This window comes from Myotis daubentonii, chromosome 3 (genome assembly GCF_963259705.1).
Source record: "Myotis daubentonii chromosome 3, mMyoDau2.1, whole genome shotgun sequence".
NCBI classification, from domain to species: domain Eukaryota; kingdom Metazoa; phylum Chordata; class Mammalia; order Chiroptera; family Vespertilionidae; genus Myotis; species Myotis daubentonii.
Window position 1 is genome coordinate 150998373 of NC_081842.1, and position 8432 is coordinate 151006804.

At 40.0% G+C, this 8432-nt stretch overlaps 1 pseudogene; it reads left to right on the plus strand.

Moving 5' to 3' along the window:
• Positions 1-7304: 7304 nt before the first annotated feature.
• LOC132230823 (small ribosomal subunit protein eS7-like) lies at positions 7305-7860 on the plus strand (annotated as a pseudogene).
• The last annotated feature ends 572 nt before the right edge of the window (positions 7861-8432 follow it).

Below are 8432 nucleotides of genomic sequence, written 5' to 3' on the forward strand. Positions count from 1 at the left end.
AGTAAGAAGAAATGAGATGGTCTAGTACAGGAAGAAAAGAGGAGCCTACAAAAGCTTTGAATTTATTCTTTCCTGTTTTCATATGGACCTTATTCCATCAAGTGTCCTATCCTCTTTCACTTGTTGTTTTTGTTGTGTGTGTGTGTGTGTGTGTGTGTGTGTGTGTGTGTGTGTGTGTGTGTAATCCTCACTGTTTTAGAGAGAAGGAGAGAGAGAGAGAGAGAGAGAGAGAGAGAGAGAGAGAGAGAGATCAATCGGTTGCCTCCTGTATGCACCATGATCAGGGAACAAACCTGAAAATTAGTAGGCATGTGCCCTGACAGGGAATCGAACCTGGAATCTTTCTGGTGATGGGATGACACTCCAACCAACTGATCCACCTGGCCAGGGCCTCTTTGATTTGTATTTTTAACATGTCCTCTTCTACTTATTTTTTCCATATATATACTAATATACTGTCTCTATTATCAAAAAGACAGATAGCTTTTGTCTACACCATAACTTTCTCCATTTTCCCTCCGTTTAACCCTCTCCTTGAGAGCTGAATTTCTTTAAATAGAAACCTATCATTGGAATCTCCCATTGCTCACTTGCCATCATTTCTCAATCCACTCCACTCTGGCTGCTGCCCTGTCTCTCCATTGATGCTTTCTTATCCAGGCTCATAAGAGCCTATTTTTTGATAAGTTCAAAAGACACATCTTTGTTTTTATCTTACCTGACTTCTCCAAGGTTTTAGAGATTGGATGTTGATTCTCCCTCATTTGGAAGGCACTTTCCCCCTTGGCTCCCTTACCTCACAATTAATTGTTCTTCCTCTTCCCTCCCTGGCTGCTCCTTTTAAGACCCTCCTAGGGGCTCTTCCTCCTCCATCTCTTTCTTAAATAGTGCTGTTCCTCAGGATTTATTCCTAGGTCATTTTCTTTCTTTTTTTAAAGTATATTTTATTGATTTTTTTTTTTACAGAGAGGAAGGGAGAGGGATACAGAGTGAGAAACATCGATCAGCTGCCTCCTGCACCCCCCCCCCCCCACTGGGGATGTGCCTGCAAACAAAGTACATGCCCTTGACTGGAATCGAACCTGGGACCCTTAAGTCCACAGGCTGACACTCTATCCATGGAGCCAAACTGGTTAGGGCAGCCCTTTTCTTATAGTACAAACATATTCCCTCTTCTTTCCACAACCTGGTATTTAAATCTATACCCAAGTTATTCGCCTAGGACAGACAGAAGCCAGATTCTTTTAACAGAATAGAAAGAGAAAAGAAAGGCTGGAGTAATTTTTTATGTTTGCTTACAGGAAGTTAAAGAAGTACCTGCATGATGGTTTATATTTTCTCTGAAAAGTAATAAGCAAAGTCATCTGCTGAACATGTGGTAGAAGGAGATAGGTCTGAGAATATTACCATAGAGAAGGTTTAAAAGAGCCATTAGGGAAGATTGGAACAATTCAGTAAGGAAACATAAATGGATAACTGAGAAATGTTGAAATAAGCTTGGAGAAGGCCACACATGATTTGATCCAAGGTGGATTTTCCGGGGGGGGGGGGGGCACTATAGAACCCACCAAAGGATAATAAATGAGTAAAGGATAAAAGCAAGGGAGTGACCAAAGTGTTGGTCCATGGAGGTCTATCCAGGGAGAAAGAGAAGTTCAAAAAAGAGGGATCTGAGAGTGAAAGTCTTGATAAGTTTGAAGAACAGCTCTGGTCCTAACTGAATGAGCAAGCTGGAAATACTGGTGGCTTTGGTCAGAGAGTGGGATCGTGGATTTTACTGTGTCAGAGTTGGTACGGCTCTGGATGCTGACAAAGCCCAGAATATGGCCACATCCATGCCTGAATCTGAACACAGAGAATGGTCTTTGGAGAATTTAAACCAATGGAGAGGCCCAACTAAAATGTCACTTCTGTAAATTCACCATCCCCAAACTCAGAAGTAATCTAGGCTTCTTCTATAGTCTTTCCCAAGGGCACTTCTATTACTGCACTTACTCCATGGTGTTCTACTTAGCTTGGTCCCTGTTTATCCTCTGCTTGACTGTGAGCTATTCAAGGAAAGCTGTCAGATAGTATTCTTACACCCACCACAGTAACGCACAAGGTCATTAGAATACAATGTTGAATGAATGAATGAATGAATGAATGCCTAGTAAAAAATGTCTTAATGTGACTTCATATCATAGGCTTCTCCCTCTAATTCTTGGCATCTTTCACTGCTGTTATTTGCCCGTAAATAAAGAGAAGTATACAGCAACCAACCAAGTGGAAGAAGATATTTGCAAATGATACTTCTGATAGAGGTTTAATATCCAAAAATATTGAAGAGAAGTATTCATTTTATTTCTAGCTCTCTTCCATGACAAAATATTATCATTTTTCCCTAAAAAAATAATTGTCTAAAGCTTACGATATGGAATCATGATCATCATTTTGCTCCTCAAATAATATTCCGTTATCACTTTTCCTCACATCAGAACCATGCCGAGGGTTTGGCTCCTGTGGAAATTAAATCTTCAGATAGACCCTTCCTTGATATAGAATCATTATTTCATTCCATGAATGATTTACTAGTTGCCTACCATATGTCAGGCCATCCTGTAACAAGGCCCTAGGGATAGAATGATGAACAAGATAATTACTTCCTGCAGTAAGACCTACAGACAGGTGAGGAAACAGAATGACGGCCCAGCAATGACTGTATCTGTCAAGATAACTCGCAGTAACACACGACCCTAAAAATCTCAGTGGCCAAAAGGCAACACATGTCTATATCTCACACTGCAACTCTCCATAACAACTGCCCACCTCCACACAATGATTCACCATTGCACCTCCATCATCAACTGGAGCTTTCGGAACTGCCATCGCAGAGGAAAAGAGGGAGGTCCTTGAGCACAGAGCAATCTACGTCAATCTGCTCACAAAGTATTCACCAAATCAAACCACATGGCCACGCCAGCTTCAAGCAGGGGATACGGTGCCATCCTTTCCTGTCTCGGAAGTAAAAAATCAGGTATTGAGCGTGGAAATGCCTGCCACGTGACAATCCAGAATAGAGGCTATGGAAGGGCACACTGGAGGAGGCCTCTCGACTCTTGAGGAATCAGGCTTGCTGGAGACATAACATTTAAACTGAGACCCAAAAGATGAAGAGAATTTAATAAGCTAAATGGATGGTGAAGAACAGTTTGAACAGTAAAGAAAGCTGTTTGCCTTTAGGAGTTTGCCTTGCCTAGTCCTGCTAGCACTATGGAAGGTACAGCCAACAATAGAGACATAAATGGTGAGATAAGAAGAATCCAGGCTGGAAGAATCAGTAATAAGCCTAAACGCACTTATACACAATCATGTATTAAAATGTAGAAGAGGAGATAGGTGTCACTGGAGTGTTGATGGTAGTGCCCCACTACCCTCTAGGGCAGCGGTTCTCAACCTGTGGGTCGCGACCTCTTTGGCGGTCGAACGACCCTTTCACAGGGGTCGCCTAAGACCATCCTGCATATCAGATATTTACATTACAGTTCATAACAGTAGCAAAATTACAGTTATGAAGTAGCAATGAAAATAATATTATGGTTGGGGTCACAACATGAGGAACTGTATTTAAAGGGCCAGAAGGTTGAGAACCACTGCTCTAGGGGCAGGAACACCCAAGCTCCTTGGAGTCCACTGATGGGGATAAAGCTACTTCCCTAGCAACTGGACCCAAGACAGAGAAGTAACAAATTGATGATGTACCCCAGCCTATTTCTTCTAATATTCCCCACCCTCAGGACATCCTCTACGAAACTATGGTACCAGCCTCATATGATCACTGAGAGGATCAAGCTGCTTGAAACTCCCAGTTGCTTAGAACATAGAAAGATCTCAATTAAGGCAGTTCTTACACTGTGGCCACATTAAATTTGGCACTCTTCTTCAGCTACGTATTTTCAAACCTCCCCAATTAGTAAAAACTGCCAGCCCCATTTTACAGATGAGAAAACTGTGAACAAGGATATAAAATCCCCAAGGATACATAGCCAATAGTGACAGAAGCAGAGAATTAAAGCTAGAACTGTCTTGATTTAAACCCTGCTTACATGGGTGTTTAAATTACTACCAACAGAAATAGAACTGCCAAGTTCATTTAGAATGAGGATGATACTATATTTGACTGAAATTTTCTTCCTACAGGTACACACGTATTAACCAAGTTCAAACCCTGAGCCAATCATAAGCCTAATCAACATTGTCTACATATAGTGATGGTGACCCCCTGGTACAGACTTCAAAGGGACATGGCTAAAGACTTCTGGTTCAATTTTAAAGTGTCCTTCTCATACTTTTATAATCCCTCCAAATTTTCTTAGTTGGCTAGAAGCAACTTAACTCTCAGAACCACATATCTCTTTCACTCATCTGAACACACTTGTTAGTGCAGATTAGAGCTTGTTAAAGATTAATTCTTAAAGCATCCTCCAGCTTTCTTTTGCAACAAAGGAAACATCAATTACAGGCTCACACATAAACTTTGCCCCTTTCTTGAATACTTGCTGCCCTTTATAAATCTTAGATTTCTTCCCCTTGAGTATTCTTTCAAAGGAGAGATTTTATTGCCTCCAAGGGCTGTTAAACTGATTGCAATACTGCCTATTTAGAGCAGTTCAGTGGGAATTACGCTGGTTCAATGCTGTCAGACCTAGAATATAGCTGTCAAACAGCATTACAAGTAAAACACCCTTGATAAGAAATAATGACCAAATGTCAATCTGTTTTTCACTACCCTTACCACAGACTTCTCCTGCCACAAAAAAGGCAATGTTTTTTACATGATAGTAATAGCACATTTCTGATATTTCAGTTAAAATTCTGGCAGTGTTTCAAGGACAAAAAAAAATAGTTCTAAATACATTCCGAGCTCAAAATTTGATGAAAGCGTTTTTATTCCCTTTTAATGAAGCATTTGGCAATCTGTTTCAAAACTAACAAACTTTATTAATACAAGCAAATGCAGGGTTGTCTTAAAATCATGTTTAATTTGTATTATTCCTTTATTTAACTAATTGAGCCTCTGTGAATTTGGCAGACATCGGGTGCAACCTGTGGTTCCTCGTGAGTCCCTTTCAGGAGCCTATACTTGATCCTCAAGGCAGCTGGAGTAAAAGTAAGATGTAGACATGGTCAGATTTTCTCTTTAGAAAGGTTAATTTGACCAGTGTCATTCTCATACCGCTATTCTTTTTCTTCATAGCACTGATTACAATTCATAATCACATATAGGTTTATACCCATTTTCCTATTAAATTATAAATCCATGAAAATCAGGGATCATGTCTACTTTGTCCATTATTGTGTATCCAGAGCCAGAAATAGTGCCTGGCTTAAAAAGCCACTTGGTAATTATTTGCAGGATTAAATATATGAATGAACATATAAATTTATTACCAGGGTTAAGACTGTATTTTTAAAAATCAGTAAGATTGTTGATGTTCACAGATAGTTCACAGGGACCAAAAGAAGGCAATGATTGTGTGGCGATATAGGCCTCGGTTACATATTTAATGTAAATGGCATAGAAAAGACAAGTATCTAGAATAAATCATAAGATCCTAATTTGACCTAGTGAGTGTTGGTACCCTCAAATAGGAAAAGAAATATTTAAGGGTAAATAACCACTCATCAGCTATACCCTGATGAAATGTTATTTCTAAATTTGAGGCATTATGGAAGATGCAGAGGATACGAATGTAACGCCATAAAAGGTTTTTATGGTATTATTTACAAAATATAAATAAAGACTTAATCATCAACTAAATCCATTCAACCAATTAATGACTCAATATAACACTGCTAATCAATAATTAGTCCTTTCCTTTTTTACCTTCCTGCACTTTCATTCTCTCCATCAAGGGAAATTATTTTTAATTTGAAAGGACAGAATAGCAACTACTAATAAATTACGTCAAATAATTTCCTGTTCCTAAAAAGGGTTATTTTGTCAGTACAATTCAAGAATATCATAATGTCCTCAATCTTTAGAAAGATACTTGATTTGGTCTCCCAAATATGGTTCATTTCCCTCCATCCTTTACCATATATGTCATTCTACTGTTCAAAAACCTTCACTGGATCCCCCCTTGAATTAAAAAGTACATTCAGGCTCATCAGCTTTGCAACTCTAGCCTCTGTAACTTGAATCCTACCTGCCTTTCTAATTCATCTCACATACATGACAATGTCACCTGAAGAGCCAGTTTGGGGGTGTTTCCATCATGAGAAAATTGGTCACATTACACTGCGGTCATGCTTTCTGTCTTTGACCAAGAATAGTTTGGTTGCTGTGTTCATTAGACCTGTTTCTTCATATTTCTAAAAATAAAATTTATCCCCCCAAATAGGACAACTTTTTCATTACTGAAAACATTACTGTCACAGTTCATTTTATGTGTTAACTTGACTAATATAATTACCAACAACAACAAGTGCAATAGGATCTAGAGGAAATTCTTAAGAGGAGTTTTATAAATAATGTAAGAATAACATCATCCCAGGTTTCTATAGTTTCATGGTGACTATTTTGAAGGGACTTATATGTAATGAAGTTTCTTTTATGGCTGCTAAAATTTTGGCTTCTTTTCTTTTAAAAAAAACATATTTTATTGATTTCTTTACAGAGAGAAAGGGAGAGGAATAGAGAGTTAGAAACATTGATGAGAGGGAAACATCAATTCAGCTGCCTCCTGCACACTCCCTACTGAAGATGTGCCCGCAACCAAGGTACATGCCCTTGACTGGAATCGAACCTGGGACCCTTGAGTCCTCAGGCTGACGCTCTACCCACTGAGCCAAACCGGTCAGGGCTTGGCTTCTTTTCGTTAGTCTCCAATTAGATTCTTAAAGCCTTCATTTTCTTTTTTACAAAAGCTTTTATTAAATATAGATAATAGTCTGCTCCAGTTTGATACATTCTTCTTTTTACAGTTTTGATTAACCTTTACATTATTTGAGATGTTTTTAAAATAGTTAAAACACAAATTTAAAAAATCAATATATGGCCCCCCTGGTGTAGCTCGGTGGTTGAGCATCAACCCATGCACCAGGGGTCCATTTTGGGTTTCAGGCTCAATCCCCAGCAGGGGATGTGCAGGAGGCAGGCAAACAATATTGATGTTTCTCTCTCATCAATGTTTCTATCTCTCTCTCCCTCTCCCTTCCTTTCTCTGAAATCAATCAAAACATACTCTTTTGTAAGAGAGATTTGATGAGCTCTTGGGAGACCTAGGCCTCTTCCCAGGCCGGTGCTCACCAAGGAGAAGACCATGTTCTCCTTGAGCATGAAGGTCCTGGAGCCCAATGGTGAGAAGCCAGACCAGCTCTAGTCCAGCACCTCCCAGGCTCTCCTAGAGCTGGAGATGAACTCGGATCTCAAGGCCCAGCTACAGGGGCTGAATATAACAGCATCCAAGGACATTGAAGTGGGTGGCGGTTGGACAGCTATTATAATCTTTGTTCTTGTTCCTCAACTGAAATCTTTCCAAAAAATTCAAGTCTGGCTTGTAGGCAAGTTGGAGAAAAAGTTCAATGGGAAGCACGTTGTCATTATCGCTCCAAGGAGAATGCTGCCTAAGCCAACTCGGAAAAGCTGTACAAAGAATAAGCAAAAGTGTCCAGAAGCCTCATTCTGACATGCATGATGTGATCTGGAGAACTTGGTTTTCCCAGGTGAAATTGTGGGCAATAGAACCCGAGGGAAACCCAGGGGCAGCCAGCTCATAAAGGCTCACTCACACAGCAGGACAATGTGGAGCACAAGGCTGAAACTTTCCTGGGGTCTCTATGAGGCTCACGAGCAAGGATATTCGTTTTGAATTCTGAATTTCAGTTGTAATAAAATGACTAAATAGAATATCATTCACAAAATAAAACAGTGCTAAGGGAGTAAATCTTCAACGTTCTCATTAAGAGAAAAAAAATTTGTAACTGTGGTGCTAAATGTTAACTAGACTTATTATGGTAATCATGTCAATATTTATCCTATATAATAAAAGGCTAATATGCAAATCGACCAAACAGCAGAACGACCAGTTGCTATGATGCACACTGACCACCAGGGGGCAGACACTCAATGCAGGAGCTGCCCCCTGGTGGTCAGTGCTCTCCCACAGGGGGAGCACCGCTCAGCCAGAAACTGGGCTCACGGCTGGCGAGTGCAGCGGTGGTGGCATGAGCCTCTCCTGCCTCCACGGCAATGCTAAGGATATCGGGCTGAGAGACAACCCCCCTCTCCCCAGTGCACGAATTTCATGCACTGGGCCTCTAGTATATATATAATCATGTTGTACACCTGAAGCTAATATATTATATATCAATTCTATCTCCGTTTTTTAAAAAAGAAGAATCAAAGAAATATTCATTTATTCATGGCACCTTCCGCCAAATTCCTAGTT